Genomic DNA, 16,618 nt, shown 5'->3' on the forward strand with positions numbered 1-16,618 from the left:
TAATCTACAGCGACTGCAGATCAGTGGTTCCCTTGGGGGAAAGGGGCACGTGAACAGAAGGAATTGCAATGAGACGCGAGGAAACTCGGGGTGGGGGGGGAGCGGGTAGCGGGGGACTTCACCAACTCGCTCTTCCTGGGCTGCTCCCAGCCAGCATCTGACCACGGCAGGGGTGCCAGCAGTGAGCCAGTCCTGATCCATGCGGCCTGGCCACCACTTCGGGTGGCAATGCCTTCTGAGGCTCTCCCCAGCCTCTCCCTTCATGGGTGTTTCTGCCAGTAAATGTGCACGCTTCCTATTCCAGCTTGGTGTGTTTTCTGGAGGACTTGACTTTATACAGTGCCTTCACATGTGTGTCGTCTGAATTTGAAGATGTTTGCTAATTTTCTGTTGAGTTGTTGTCATTTCTTTAAGGGTTCTTGGGAGCTCGGACGAGTTCCTTAACCTCAGTGCCTCAGTTTCCTCCTGTGTGAATGGCAATGATAATAGTATTTACTTCATAGGGTTGTAATACAGATGAAGGGAATTAATCACGTGTAAAGCACTTAAAAGCGTGCCTGGCACATAGCAGTCTCTACGTGTTCAGTAAACATTAAAAAAAACAGCGGTCCTGTGTGTGTTCAGAATGTCCTTTGCTACGTACGTTGCAAACGTTTTTGCCCAACCTGTCCCTCATGCTGCACTTTTGCGTGGGGATGATTTGGTTCCTTGCAAACCAGTTTCTTTCCTGTGGCTGCCACATCAAATCACCACAAGTTTAGTGGCTTAAAACAACACGAATTTATTCCCTCAAAGGATCAGAAGTCCAAAGGGACTCTTAAAGAGCTGAGAAGTTGCCAGTAGGGCTCACTCCTCCTGGGGCCTCTAGGGGAGAATCCATTTCTCTGCCTTTCCCGGCCCCTGGCTCACGGCTCCACATTACATCGCCCCATTTCTTTTTTTTTAATTTTAAAAAAATGTTGATTTTAGTTTCGAGAGAGAGCAGGAGCAGGAGAGGGGCAGAGAGAGAGGGAGACACAGAATCCGAAGCAGACTCCAGGCTCCGAGCTGTCAGCACAGAGCCCGACGCGGGGCTCGAACTCACGAACCGTGAGATCATGACCTGAGCTGCAGTTGGATGCTTAACTGACTGAGCCACTTGCACTCCATTTGCACCCCATTTCTGTCTTCACATCACCTCTGCCTCGTTTGTCCTTCTTGCTTCCCTCTTACAAAGACTCTTATGATTACGTGTAGTGCCCATCCACGTACTCCAGGATAATGTCTCCATCCCAATCACATGTGCAAAGTCGCTTTTTCCACCTAAGGCCGTATATTCACAGGTTCTGGATATCTTTGGGGGAGCCATTATTTCTCAGCCTACTAGAGATGGGCCTTTTGTCAGACACAAGTTCCAGATTTGGACACTGGCCACTGTCTCTCCTAGTCCACGGCTTTACGGTTTGGGCTGGATGTCAGTGTGGTTGGCATTCACACACACAACTCAGAAGCACAGGAGAGTCAAAGCCTGTGAGCTCACCCTTGGCCAACTTGACCAATGGGGGCTGGGAGCTATTCCTCCCACTCCCTGGGAGCCGGGTGGACGGCTCCGGGACTCAGTTTATAAAGCTCCTCAGAAGGTTCCATAGAAGCAAGCACCAGTGGCCAAGTTGAAAACACATCCTTGTATTGTCTTTTCCTTCTTTGAACCTCTCAGCCCTCACTCCTGTCCCTGGGATGATGTCCCAAATGAGCTACTTGTCTGGAAGCCCACGTCTTACCCTCTGCTTACAGAAATATCTCAGAAATCAGAGCCAGAAAGAAAAAAGGAGGCAGGAAAAAGAGAGGAGAGGAAAAGCAGTTCAAGACTTAGATAACAGGAATCAGAAGAAGGAAAATGAAGAAATCCTCAATAAGATGACTTAGGAAATGCTTGCAGAAGTAAAGGACATGACTCTGCAGACTGGAGGGCCCTCCTAGCACCTCATGTAACACGTAAAAGTAAACCGAGTATCAAAGCCAGTGACGGAATTTCAGAACAGTGCGGGTAAAGAAAAGATCCTAGAAGCTTCCAGAGGGAAAACGAGCTTCTTTAAAAGGATCGTGCATCGAAATGGCTTTGGACTTGGGGCGTCTGACTGGCTCTTGATCTCAGAATCGTTGAGTTCGAGACCCACGTTGGGTGTAGAGATGACTTAAACAAATAAAAAAAAAAGAGAAGGAGGATGACTTTGGACTTGCCAGTGGCTACTACCAGAAACTAGGAGATCATGGAGCAAGGCCATCAAACTTCTGAGGGGAAAATCTTTCCATTCTGGAGTTTTGCATCAATCACTGGGAAACATCGAATAAAGACGTTTTCCAGCCACACTTCAATTATGTTTTGCTGAGGTAACAACCCCCACCAATCTCAGTACCGTGAACAAAGTTTAGTTTTTTGCTTACGTTAGAGGTAGCTGTGGTTCCACAATCCTGCTCCTGCTCCAGTGTCTTGACTCCAGGGTCGAGGAGGAAAGAGCAAAATCTCACAACAGCTCTCAAAGCCGGTGCTCAGATGTTGCATCATATTCTATTGGTCAAAGCAAGAGACACGTGCAAGCCTGCCATCGGTGACCTGGGGAATTACACTCGTCTGCAGGGAGGCACCGGAGGTCACGAAGCAAAAGGCAGGATTGCCTGGGAACAGAATCCACACGATGTCTCAAAACTTTACCTCCCACCTCTGGGATGCATTCCTCCAAAATAAAGGAGTGAGCCAAGGAAGAGGGGGATGTGGGATACAGGAAGCAGACTCGTAACAGGAGGGCCCTAAAAGGGTCCCCAGGGTGGAGGTGAAGGGGAGCCTGGCCGCAGTGGTGCACCAGGCGTGGGGCAAACACACTAGACCAGGCAGGTCGGAAGTCTCCACAGGCACTTAAGAACCATGAATTCGAAGCAAATCCAACCTGAATGAATTTACTCGGAAGAGCTGTGCATGACCGATTGGGGGGTTGGTGTTGAAGTTGGGGCTCCAGTCATGCAAAATTAAGACATGTTAATGTCAGGGAAAATGAGTTAAACAGGAAAAGAAAATTGATCATGGTTCTATAGATCAGCCCTGAATTGGCTTCATAACAATGAAAACAGTGAACAATTATATAACTAAAATTAGTTGGGGATTTGGGCAAGGATGGGAGTCCACAGAGGGACGTCAGTTGAAGTAAGAGCTCACTTCCACGTCTGTTGAGGCCTTCCACACGTAGTGGCGGAGATGTGAGTGGGGAAAAAAGGGAACCAACATAAATACACAAATATAAAAAGAATCCACTAGAAGGGTTAAACCTGGCTTTTCACTCTTCCAGGAGAATGGGGGTTGGGGGTGAAACTACTATTGTCTTAAACACTTTGAGCCATTTGACGCTTCAAATTAAAACTGACTAATGCTCAACATCATCATCATCAGGGAAATACAGATCAAAACCACAATGAGACACCACTCACACATGTCAGAATGGCTAACATTAACCACTCAGGCAACAGCAGATGTTGGCGAGGATGCGAAGAAAGAGGATCTCTTCACTGCTGGTGGGAATGCAAGTTGGTGCAGCCACTCTGGACAACAGTATGGAAGTTCCTCAAAAAATTAAAAATAGAACTACCCTATGACCCAGCAATAGCACTGCTAGGAATTTACCCAAGGGATACAGATGTGTAATTTGTAGGGGCACATGCACCCCAGTGTTTATAGCAGCGCTATTGACAAGAGCCAAAGTATGGAAAGAGCCCAAATTGTCTATTGATGGATGAATGGATAAAGAAGAAGCATGTGTGTGTGTTTACACACACACACACACACACACACACACACAATGGAGTATATGTATATATATATACACACACACACACACACACACACACACACACACAATGGAGTATTACTCGGCGATCAAAAAGAATGAAATCTTGCCATTTGCAACAATGTGGATGGAACTAGAGGGTATTATGCTAAGCGAAATTAGTCAGAGAAAGACAAATATCATATGACTTCACTCATATGAGGACTTTAAGAAGCAAAACAGATGAACATAAGGGAAGGGAAGCAAAAATAATATAAAAACAGGGAGGGGGCAAAACATAAGAGACTTTTTTTTTTAATTTTTTTTTCAACGTTTATTTATTTTTGGGACAGAGAGAGACAGAGCATGAACGGGGGAGGGGCAGAGAGAGAGGGAGACAGAATCGGAAACAGGCTCCAGGCTCTGAGCCATCAGCCCAGAGCCCGACGCAGGGCTCGAACTCACGGACCGCGAGATCGTGACCTGGCTGAAGTCGGACGCTTAACCGACTGCGCCACCCAGGCGCCCCAAGAGACTCTTAAATACAGAGAACAAACTGAGGGTTGCTCGTGGGGTGCTGGGTGGGGCGATGGGCTAAATGGGTGAGGGGCATTTGGGAGGGCACTTGTTGGGATGAGCAGTGGGTGTTAAACATAGAGGATGAATCATTGGAATCTACTCCTGAAATCATTATTGCACTAGATGCTAACTAACTTGGATGTAAATTCAACAATAAAAAAAAAAAACCTGATTAAAACACGGGGTGGGGGGAGTTTAAAGAACAGCACCCCCCCCCCCCATCAGTGCCAAACTGGAAAAAAATTATTTTCATAGTCAAATGAGGTGTAGAAATAATGCAGTGTCCGGGGCAGACCCGGACTGAAGAGGGCTGAAGAGGGGCCTTCCTGACCTTGAACTTTGTGTTTACTTGTGAGCTTCTTGACTTCCTCCTGTTGACTTGATTCTCACACAATTATGTCGTTGACCATTGCCCTTGAAACCCTGAGAACAGGGTACTGTCCAAGGTCTCGGGACACCTGGAGGAAGTAGTCTGGGGAGTCAGTGCAAAGTCACGTGGAAGAACTTTGGGGATCAGTGAGTAATAACCTACCTTTTTGGGGACGTGGGGAAATGTTTTAAAATCCAACAAAACATATCTTCAATTGGTGCCTGGGTTTTTGTTTTGTTTTTTAAAAAAAATTTTTTTTAACGTTTATTTATTTTTGAGACAGAGAGAGACAGAACATGAACGGGGGAGGGTGAGAGAGAGAGAGGGAAACACAGAATCTGAAACAGGCTCCAGGCTCTGAGCTGTCAGCACAGAGCCTGATGGGAGCTTGAACTCACAAACCGCAAGACCATGACCTGAGCCTAAGTCGGACGCTTAACCGACTGAGCCACTCTGGCGCCCTGGTGCCTGTTTTATAAATGTGAAATCCATAGAAAATCTAAGACTACTTCCTAGTAGTAACTCAGTACATAGGATATATTCTGTATTAGTCATTCCTGATCTCCCCAACAGACACCTTTGCAAACTATCTTGCATCATGTCCACCACGGTCAAGTTTCTAGAAACTAGGGATTCTGCTCATGTTTTGTTTATTGGGTGGTTCCCATGTGGGTGGTTATCATATGTATTGGTAGCCCCATATACTGACAGATGACTGGTAAATATACTTGACTATGAAAATGATGAGTCGACACAGATATGAAATTACTCTTTTTATTTTATTTTTATTTTTTAATTTTTAGTAATCTCTACACCCAACATGGGGCTTGAACGCATGACCCCGAGATCAAGAGCCACACGTTCCACCAACTGAGCCAGCCAGGTGCCCGATACGAAACCATTCTATATAATTAACATTCTTACAAAATTCTCTCTCACCAGGACATTTTGTAAAATGCCTATTTGGTATCCCCACCCTCGCTTCTTTAATGTCCTGGTGGATTTGCAATCTGTTCATCTTGAAGTAATGAATCGTGGGCACTCTGCCCTCTTGAGAACCTAAACTGGAATAAAATGTGGGCAGGTTCTGATGCAATCAGCAAGCTCTCGGTTGGTGTCTGGTAAAGGAATTTATTGGTGAATATGGGGAGTGTCCTGATAGCAGATCGCGCAGGGCGGGAGTCCGGGGGGTGAGCCAGGGTGAAGGAAACGCTTGAGGTGAGGAGAGAAAGGGGCAGCGGTTTACAGGAACCGATCTGAGCCTGGGGTTTGAACTCCGGCACGACGCATGCTCTAGAATATGAAGGAAAAAGCAATGAACCGGGAGGGTCCGGTGACCTCAGAAAACAACATTTATAAGTTAATTCTTATTTGTATCCATGTGCATGGTTTTTAAAAAATAAAATAATCAAGGCTTAGAATAAAATAGAACAGTCCCCATCCCTCACGTTTCCTATTCTACCTTCCAAGTCTTTTAGCATTTCCTTCTGTAAACGGAAATCACATAATGCGAATTTCCAGGTTTGTCGATTTGGGACATTGTCTATTGATTTTATGGTGGGTAAAGACTTAAGTCGTGTACCCCCACCTCCACTGCTTGGAATGCATCCTTCCCAACATAGTAACAGTGGCTTTTTGTTAGATCAGCAGTTTCCACAATCGTGACCACGTAAATACTACTCACAGCAGAGCCAAGCAGGGTGCCGTGATTACGTTTTCTTTGTTTTTCAACTCTTTCTTTTGCTTATTTTTCTGTGTTCCTTTCCCTAGTTTTTCCCCCCAAATATGCCATCATATCCGACAAATGTCTATTCATTTTATTTTCCGGAAGCTTCTATCAGTTAATGTATGTATTTCATCCCCTCTCTGGGGACCTGCCTCCCGATGCCCTGTGCCTGCTACACAGTTACCAGCCTGCTGTGCTCCTCTGTATTAGATCCCCTGTTCCCAGTGACCGTGTCGCCTTTCATAATTTACTCCCTTGTTTTGCCAGAGCACATCCACTGGTTACATCTCAAGAAAGGGTACACAGGAGATAAAAATGTTTTTAGTCCTTGCATGTGTGAACATGTCTCTAATTTGTCCCCATACTTCATTATAGGATTCTTTGTTGAAGATAATTTTCCTCCAACTTTTGAAGGCCTTGCTTCACCATCTTATGGCATCAGTATTATTGCTAAGAAGACTGGTGACATTCTGGCGCACCTGGGTGGCTCAGTCCGTCAAGCGGCTGACTCTTGATCTCAGCTCAGATCTTCATCTCGGGGTTGTAAGTTCAAGCCCTGCCTTGGGCTCCACACTGGGCGTGGAGCTTACTTAAAAAAAGGAGAGCATCTGGGTGGCTCAGTTGGTTGAACATCCACCTGATTTCAGTTCAGTTCATGAACCCAGGGCTGTGGGGTCGAGCCCCACTTCAGGCTCTGCACTGAGTGGAGCCTGCTTAAGATTCTGTCTCTCTCTCTCTCTCTCTCTCTCCCTCCCTCCCTCCTTCCCTCCCTCACTCCCTCTGCCCCCCCCCCCCGCTTGTGCTCCCTTCTCTCTCTCTCTCTCTCTCTCTCTCAAAATATAGAAGACTGATGACATTCTGACCAATGAGTGTTTGCGTTGACCTCTTTATGTTTTTGTTTTTCTCTCTAGGAGTTTTTAGGAGCTTATCTTTTCTTCAGTATTTTGAAAGTTCACAACCACTTGCATTGGTGTGGTTCTGGCTTTTTATTGTGTCTTTTCAATCTGGAGACTTCTGTCCTTTTGTTTGGGAAATATTCTTGGATTATTTCTTTAGTAATTTACTTCTGTCTATATTATCTTTTCTCTCTTGTGGAACTCAGATTAGTCTGCAGATTTCTGGATTGATCTTCTGATTTTCTTTCTTTCTCTCTTTGCTGTCCTCCCTCCCTCCTTCCTCCTTCCTCCCTCCATCTCTTCCTTCCTTCCTTCCTTCCTTCCTTCTCCCACTGTCTATCTCTTTGGTTTGTGTTCTGTTTTTCTGGGAGAATTCCTTAACTCCATGTTCTGACTTCTCTGTTGAAATTTTTATTTCAAAAAGTGTTATCTAATTGTCTGAACGCTTCTTTGGTTTATCGCCTCCTGTTCCTGCTTCATAGATACAATTCATTTCTTATCTCTGTGGATATTCTAGCTTCTTCTTTTGCCTGTGAACACTTTCCTTCTGTGCTTTGCCTTATGTCAGAGGCTTTCCCCAAGTGTCTGATCATTTAATATTTAGGAGTGAGGCCCAAAAACACCAGTTGGAAGGTCTGTGTGCGTGGTGGGCAGGACCCCAGGTTGGCCTCAGTGGAGGGAAGATGGGGAGCCACAGTTTTGTTATGAGGCCCCCAAGTGTCATTACCATTTGGCCAGTGGCCTTGAGGGGTTTTTTTTCCTTTCCTTAGGGAGGGGACCCTACCACATTCCCCCCATTGATGCTCGGACCCCTCTATTTTGGGTCAAAGAGCATCATCTTGGTTTAGAGGTTTATATTTTTATAACATCACTACATGAGTGGCCATCTTTTTTTAAATCATGTCCTCAGTGAGACTGAGACAACCAGGGGAACTAAGCAGGGTAGGATTAAGCACGCTTCCAGAATTAGGAGGATAATTTTTATGAGAGTTTCAAATCCCTCGAAAGTTGAAAACCATCCCCTAAATAACTCCCCGGGGTTTTAACTGTTTCAGGTCTGGCTGGGGGCAGAAGTCCTTTTCATTTCCTCTGTGATCTCTTCTGTGACCTTTTTTAAAAAAATTATCTATCTGTAGGCAGCAGGTGCCCAGCTTAAACTTTTTATGAACTCCTCCCTCAGAAGCAAGGTAGTCTAAGGCCCGGCGATTTTGATAGATGGCATTGTGCATTTCGGTTTGCCGCTTGGCCGGTAAGTCAAGAGCTCTGGCGGTTTCGTTGGTGATAATTTCTACAACTGCTTGCAGCCTGATGATGCGGGTTAGCACGTAGGTGGGAGTGCGGTGGCCCCGGCACCGTCCTCTGCCCAGGTGGCAGGGCCACGATATTGGATTATACACTCGGGAGGCCATTCGTCGTCTTTTAATTGCTGATTTGTGGGACACGCTACTTCCTCTGAGTCTCCCTGTCCCCACACACTTGGACTCCCAAACGTCTCCCTCTGGCAAGCAGGAGCAGGAAGAGAGATGGACAAAGAGCTCCCAGCACACGTGACCTTGACCAGCCTGGGGGGAGGGCTGTGTAGGCTGTCCTGCCACGTATCTAGGACAGTCCACCTGGACCCGCCATTTGATGGCTGCGCTGACACTGTCCCAGGCCTCTCAGGGAAGAGAGAAGTTAGACAAGGGGTGGGGATCTGGTTCAAGGTGATCTGGGGTCCCCCACCATTGGGTTTTCCGGGCAGTTAAGTTATAAAGTCTTTGGCCTAGGCAGGTTAAGTTTTTAACAGAGATGACGATGAACTTTGCCCCACCAGGCAAGAAGGTTTTTCCCAATAATTGAGCTTTAGAGAAGCCAAACCCCAGCAGGACTGGGGTATTTTGTTTTACTGTAAGGTTTGTGGGGATCAGATTTTCTAGTCTCTCATGGCCATTGTTTTCCCGTGTTGGCACCAACGAAGCATCCTGTCCACAAGAGGCAGGTGAGTGAGTGTTCACAGAAACCTCTCCCCACGTTTGCAGCCGGCCTGGGCAGCCTCGGCCAATCCTGTGGCAAAGACTAGAGCAAGAATCACAACACGAGCAAGAAACAGGGCGTGACAGTGCGTCACAGCATGGAAACATCTAGAAAATAAGGACAGTCTTTTGTCCCACCAGACCTTCGATTCCCCTTCGATTCCTCAAGCTCCTGGCGTGCGTAGCTCAGTCAGCTTCCGGAGTGACTAAAGCAGGGCTGCGGTCTCCCGGAACCTCTGGAGTGGCAGAACCTTCCGTGTGGTCAGCTTGCGCGGCGTGGATGGATCAGGAAAGCACTCCCAGCTTCGAGATGCCGGCTTCGCTCTGCCGTAGTGAATCCAGGGACCCACTTCGGCCACCTTTCCTGCGGTAGGGGTGGACAAAATGACAGTGAACGGGCCCCTCCAGAGGGGTCTCAGGGGTTGGGCACTCCACCCCTTCACCCACACAGCGTCTCCTGGTTAAAGGGGCGAGCGTCTGTGGTCAGACTCGCAGGGAATCGCTCCCTGACCCCGTGGTGTAAGGTGGTTAGGGTAGAGCCGAGGGCCCGCATCTGTGCTCGCGGGGTTAGATTGTCTATCTCATTTAGATCCCCCCTCATGCCCTTGGTATTGGGGGGAGGGCGCCCATACAGGGTTTCATAAGGGGAGAACCCCGTGGGCTTCTTCAGCCTCCCACCTGAGGCTGCAGTCTGCCTCCCGGAAGGTCCCTGATCTCTCCCTGCCTGATGTTAACCCTTCCCTATTCACTCCTCCCCTGGAACAGGGCCTGTGACTGGTTAGAGAACAGGGACGATGACCGCTCTGGCTTCTTCAAGTTGGTAAGGGGCAGTGCAGGGGTACAGCAGTCAGAGTCAACCCAAGGGTCAGCCCAGTGGCCACGGTATAGTTGACAGGGAGGCTGGCAGGCACGAGACGGCATAAACATGAGCAGACATGAAGAGCAAAACACAAAGTAAAGATTCTGCCGACCAGCAAGACGGCATCTTAAGATGGCGTCTACGGTTTCCAAACCCGTCGGACAATCTCGGAGAGACCCTGACTTTGTAAACAACACACGTCAGGGAATCTCTCGTAACCCAGGTGATGGAGAAGCAGGAGCATTAAGTAATCAGTGGTGGCTCTGTTTCCAGGAGTTTGGCCCTAACTTAGTTAAAAAAAACTTTTTCAAAGCCCCTGATGCTGGTGAGGTGTTATTTGGAGTTTTGCTGAGTATAAGCAGACAGTGTGCTTTACTTTGAGGTGTAAGACTTTTCCGAGAGCCAGGAGTCCGACTAGAGAAAGAGTCAAAGCAGTCGTTCACCCTTATTCATTTGCAGGTGTTTAGGGAAGCCATACCTGGGTATTACTTTATAAGGCAGAACTTTTATTACTTTCCGTGCCTTTTCTGTCTTGTAGGAGAAGGCCTTTACTCAGTTCGTACAAGTATTGGTCCATACCAGCAGGTGTTGGCATTCCTTTGACCTTGGCATCTGAGTGAACCTGTCAGTCTTCCCTGGACAGCCTCCGGTCCCTCGATTATCTGGGAGAGCAAGTTTGTGGTTGAAAGGAGCGTTTCTAAGACGCTGATATTCCTGGCACAACTGTCCTTGACGATTTATTTATTTTTTTTCTTCTTCAGTAAACATCCTTTGGGCCCTTTGATAAGTTTCGTCCCTCCCTCAATGAAAGGCCTAATGCTGTGTTTTATTAATCTTTTTAGCTCTGTGAGCTCGGTAATCATAATTGCGCAGCTCTGCTTGTAACCATTCCAAGGGCTGGAAACAGACCCCAGAGCCTAGGAGTCAGACCCCAGTTTAGTTTCTTGGGAGGGTAGGTGGAATTGAGTCTTTCTTAATTATTGATATAGCAGCAAACTATTTTCCTGAACCCTGGTATCTACAGCCTACGACATCCAGGAATTCTCCAAAACTCACACAATTGTTTATTCGGAGTTAGTAGCACCACAGTCTCTAATTCAGTTATAATGTCCCTTCCCAGCAAGGGAGTAAGGCTCTCTGGCGTTATCAGGAAAGAAAGAGAAAAAATTAGGTTTCCCAAAGACATCCCAGGGGCTGAGCGAAACGTTTAGTTACAAGTTTTCCGGAGGCGCCTCTAATCGTCACGCTGTGTTTGGATGGTTGGAAAGGAGGACAGAAAAGTTCTCTCTGGTCAACTGTTTTTAGAGTTACCCAAGGCTCTGGGTTTCTGGTGGACAGTTGGTTTAGGGGAGCCACCGTGAAGAGCCCCAAGCCCCGGTCAGTCCCTTCCAGGGACACTGGTTATCTGAGCCCTCACAGACACAGGGCCCCGAGGGCATTCAAATGTCCAGTGATCGTCTCCACAGAAGGGGCATAGCTTATGGGGTTTTCATTTCGGTTGTCCCCTCTGAGGACGTTCTCATTTTAGTGCTCTGAATTCACGGCCATATAAATGGCACTTGGGGCCAGGACCTCGGGAAGCCTGGTCTGACATAGTACGGAAGGCCACCACTAAGGCCTCAGATTTTTCTTTTTTTTTTTTAATTCTCCTCTTGATCCTGGTTGTAATATACCCAACTGGCAGCTCGTAAGATCTCCTCCTTCTGGACCAACAGCAAGTTTTTGCCGTTTTCTCCAAATATCTGGGGCCCGTCGAGTGACAGATTTGTCTTTTAGAATCGTCTCAGCCTCAGGGGTGTCAGGGGGGATAGCCGTATATTTCATGAGAGCCCCCTTAACCTTTCCAGGCAGGCCACCAGGGTTTTATTATGTGTCTGTAAGACAGTGGCTACTTTAGCATAATTGAAAGGCTTAACTTCAGACCTCCTGACCATATATAAAATTTCTTTTTAAAGATTTTCCTTTATAAACCTTTTACAACTTTACTTTGCTTTTAGATTTGACCTAAGCCTTTTTTTTTTTTTTTTTTTTTTTCCCCCCCTAAACAGCCAGTCTCATTTAGGACAAAATTACCTTTTTTTTTTTTTTTTTTTTTTTTTTTTTACCTTTAACAAAAAATGTATTTTCATTCCTTATATATTTTTTATATATCTATTTTTCCACACGCAGATTGCTTTCCTTATTTCCATCAGTCTTAACTGCATTTAGCAGAATTTTAACTCATAGAAACTTTAGTCTCCAGTGAAAACTAAGTATAACCAATTGTGACCTGTTACATCAGAATTTCTTAGATGGCCAATTTTTGAATCAATTAAGCACAAAACATGTTTTCCCACAGATCCAAATATCCTTAGTTTTTTTGCAACAAGTCAGAAGCACAAACCTACATATCTAGTAATTAGTGCTTTAGCCTCTTATCTCGTTAGACATCCAATGAATTCAATCCCAATTTATCATGCAAGCAAAAACTAACGTTTTAGGTTACCAAAGACTTTGAAAGCTATCTTTTTTTTTAATTTTTTTAATTAGTTTTCTTTATTTTTGAGAGGCAAAAAGAGAGGGAGACCCAGAATCCGAAGCAGGCTCCAGGTTCTGAGCTGTCAGCACAGAGCCCAATGCAGGGCTCAAACTCACGAACAGTGAGATCATGACCTGAGCCAAGTCAACCGACTGAGCCACCCAGGAGCCCCTTTGAAAGCTATCTTAACAATTACTCATGAAAACTATGAGGCAGACGAAATTAACCATCACTTTAAGCCATCCTTTTGTTAACAAACTGGAACAGAGATAACATGAGCTCATTTGACCTTCAGCAAATCTAGGTAGAGTAAAAGTTCTTTCTTATTTAATGTTGATAAGCATTCTTTATCTCAAACCAACAAACTTAAATTGGCTTAAACATTGAATACGTTTTACTTGGGTCCACATAAGACAGTTTGTTCCCCGTGGTTGATTTTTCCCTGGGACGTTGGTGGGAAAATCTGACTTCGGGGGTCTTTGCTCCTCGACCTCTGGGGAGGTCAAACTCCAGGTTTGTTTTGTGTTTTGTTTTGTTTTGTTTTGTTTTGTTTTCCACAGGTGGAATTAGGCAGTCAGTGTCAGTCCGGAGAAGCCAGGGGATTTCCCTGAAACAAAGGGAGTTTAAGCAGCTGCTTGGGAATATTCCTTGAAGTCCCCGTTCTGAGGTAGAGTAACCAGAGACAGTTGGCTCTAATCATCACAGTCATTGACCCAGCAAATGAGGGAGAGACAAGTCCCCGCACAGTCACACTGTGACTCCAACCCACCGCCGAGCACCCAGCGCCTTAGACTTCGTTCCTCATCCCTTGTGGAACAGCTAGGGCAGCTCCGGGAGGTGATCAGGCTCCCCTTCTGCCTCTCAGGGGCAGGTCTGCTGAAACGAACCTGGATTCTTACCAGTCTGACGGGCGGCACTCCCTGTGCTGGTTCCTGGGCCTCACGGGTTCCGCTGGCACACATGGGCTCCTCGCCCCGGCCAGAGGGCTAGTCTCGCGAAGATCAAGCGATCCCCTGGTGCCAGGTGAGCCTCCTCTCCCTGCGCCCCGGGGTTCTCATCCCTGGTGACAAAGGAGGTGGAAACGCACCGTCTCTGAATCCCGGACGAGCCCCCAAGTCATGCAGCAGGATTCTCACACAGAGTCGTGACTCAAGGCTTTTCTTTCCTGGAAGCAACTTTATTCCTGCCAGCACCGCTCAGTTGGGTTCCTACCCAAAGAACTGAGTCCCGAACACCATGTGGCATAGTTTTTTAAATATATTTTCTACTTCCTTGTCTCCCATATATGGTAACATGCAAACATGCAGTCTGATTCAGTGGTCTTGTGTTACAAGGTCGTGAGGGATGCTGTCACATAGGCGTTTGGCCAGGTTGCCTTGAGGTTTCTTTTGTTTTTTTCTTTCCTTAGGGAGGGGACTCTACCACAAAACAGGGTTCCTGTTTTTAAAAAAAAGTGGTGGGTCAGATTTGGCCTGTGGGCTGTAGTTTGCTGATGCCCCACAGGTCTAGAGCAAGAATCTGCTTGCTTCCGGTTCAAGAAAGGTTTTCAGCTTTGTCTTGCTAACTCAGTCACCCTGCTTTCCACCTTACAAAAACTCGCTGACATTTCTCCTCCGCTGCTCTCTTTTCTCCCACTCACTTTATCCCTGTGGAATTTACAGCTGTTTTCCCCCTCTGTAGTTATTTTCACGTTGTTTTCAGTAGCGGAGACAAATGCATATGTTTGTTAGGTCCACAAGTTTTTAAGCTTTTTCTTTCAAAATAATTCCAAACTTAAAAGTTGCTGCAAGAATGGTACAAAGAGCTACCATACACCCTTTACCCAGTTACAAATTGTTAATACTTTACAGCATTTCCTTTATAATTTCCCCCTCCCTCCTTCTATAGATAGATAGATAGACAGATAGATACAACCATTTCAGACCTGGTGTTCTATTCACTACTCCTTAAATACTTAAGTGTAGTTTAAAAATTTTTTTTAATGTTTATTTATTTTTGAGAGAGAGAGAGACAGACAGACAGAGTGTGAGCAGGGGAGGGGCTGAGAGAGAGGGAGACACAGAATCCGAAGCAGGCTCCAGGCTCTGAGCTATCAGCACAGAACCCGACGCAGGGGTCGAACCCACAGACCTTGAGATCGTGACCTGAGCTGAAGTCAGATGCTCAACCAACTGAGCCACCCAGGTGCCCCTTCAGTGTATATTTTCTAAGAGCACAGATATTCACTCAGAAAAGAACTCAATTTTCCAAGATTTATAATGCCGTTGTTGAATCTACAGACCTTTCTCAGATGTCCCCTGTAAGTCCTTTCTAGAACTGTTCTCAGCCCAGGGCCGGGTCCAGGTACAACACTGCGGTTGGTTTTCAGGACTCTATAGCCTCCTTTAATGGGGAAAAGCCTGTCAGCCTTGTTTTGTGTTTCATGACGCTGATGTTGTTTTGTTTGACATTGCCATTTTTGGAGATACAGGCTGTTAGTTTGTGGAACGTTACTTAATTTGGGTTTTGGGTGATTTTTCTCATGTGTTCATTTTTGACATAAAGAATGCTGTTTCCTTTGTGGTGAATCCGGAACTGATCTACAATTTTTATTTAAGATTGCCCCCCACCCCCACCCCCCGGAAATCATTTTTCATTCTACTCGAGGTTCCTGGAAACTTTCCAGATGTTACAAGCACAGAACAGTCTTTGTTCTGATTTTTTTTTTTAATCTAATGTATTCTAGAGGTCCCATTACATCCACTCTTTTGCTTCATAAGCCTTTTCGGTGGCTTTTGACACATGACAGTGAATACATGACTGTCTAAACTTTGCCCTGTTGTCTGGGACTCTGCCTTATTTATTTATGGACTGCATATACACAGTCTGCGATTGGAAATGCCTTGCACTATCGTAGATTTCATATTCCAGTGCTGGGCGGATGATGTAACCAAGGAGGAGGGTGTCAGGACACCCTTGGTTTTATTTTACTTGGTTTTATTTTTTTAATCTTTTATTTTTAGTTTATTTATTTATTTAGAGAGAGAGAGAGAGCACAAGCAGGGGAAGGGCAGAGAGAGGGAGAAAGAGAAGCCCAAGTGGGCTCCAGCACCATCAGCCCAGAACCTGATGTGGGGGTTGGAACTCAAGAACCTTGAGATCCTGACCTGAGCTGAGATCAAGAGTCAGATGCTTAACCCACTGAGCACCCCAGGCATCCCCACTGTAGTTCGTATAAAAACAGTTACTGAAATGTAATTCACACACTATGAAATCCACCCTCCTAAAGTGTACCGTTCAATGGGGCGTGCAGCCATCACCAGGACCTAATTTTAGGGTTAGAAGGCGATTGCCACCGTCACGCCAGTTGTGCGATGATTTGTTACAGCAAATTTGAGTCCCTTGGTGAACCGGCCAGAACTTCTACGTGAAAGATTGGGGGGAAGATTGTGTGTGTGTGTGTGTGTGTGTGTGTGTGTAAGGGTTAGATTGTAGTGTAGGGCTAATGCTTAGCTTGAAAAATAACAGCTTTGTGTTGACACTGAAGGTTAAGAGATAACAGCCTTGCTTTGCTCTGGTAAACTGCCTCATACGCTTGTAAATTAGGCTTCACCAATGAAGGAAACAAAAGTTCAAAGAAATGAGCGTCAGAGGCAGGGTCAAGGAGATCCACTGGTTGCAACTTAGAGGCAGAAAGTCTAAAGTAAACACCTCATTAGGCAACTGTTTCTAACTCATCTGGAACCTGTTTCTTCGTTCTGTTCCCGGGTGATGATAAAACGATGTGATCGGTTATAAAAACTCCGCACCCCCGCTGTTCGGGGCCGCACTCTTATCAAGAGTGTTGGTCGCTATCGGTGGGCCTTGCCTCTCATTGTAATAAAC

General features: G+C 46.1%; 1 long non-coding RNA gene across 1 annotated transcript; it reads right to left on the minus strand.

The window, feature by feature from the left end:
- Nucleotides 1-5,592: 5,592 nt before the first annotated feature.
- On the minus strand, nt 5,593-15,474 carry LOC125159634 (uncharacterized). The gene is made up of 3 exons (XR_007149854.1): nt 15,036-15,474; nt 9,521-9,741; nt 5,593-6,036 (listed from the first exon to the last, which is right to left on the minus strand). It is a non-coding gene; the product is annotated as an uncharacterized LOC125159634 (long non-coding RNA).
- Nucleotides 15,475-16,618: the final 1,144 nt, after the last annotated feature.

The sequence above is a fragment of the Prionailurus viverrinus genome, unplaced genomic scaffold (genome assembly GCF_022837055.1).
Source record: "Prionailurus viverrinus isolate Anna unplaced genomic scaffold, UM_Priviv_1.0 scaffold_53, whole genome shotgun sequence".
Lineage (NCBI taxonomy): Eukaryota > Metazoa > Chordata > Mammalia > Carnivora > Felidae > Prionailurus > Prionailurus viverrinus.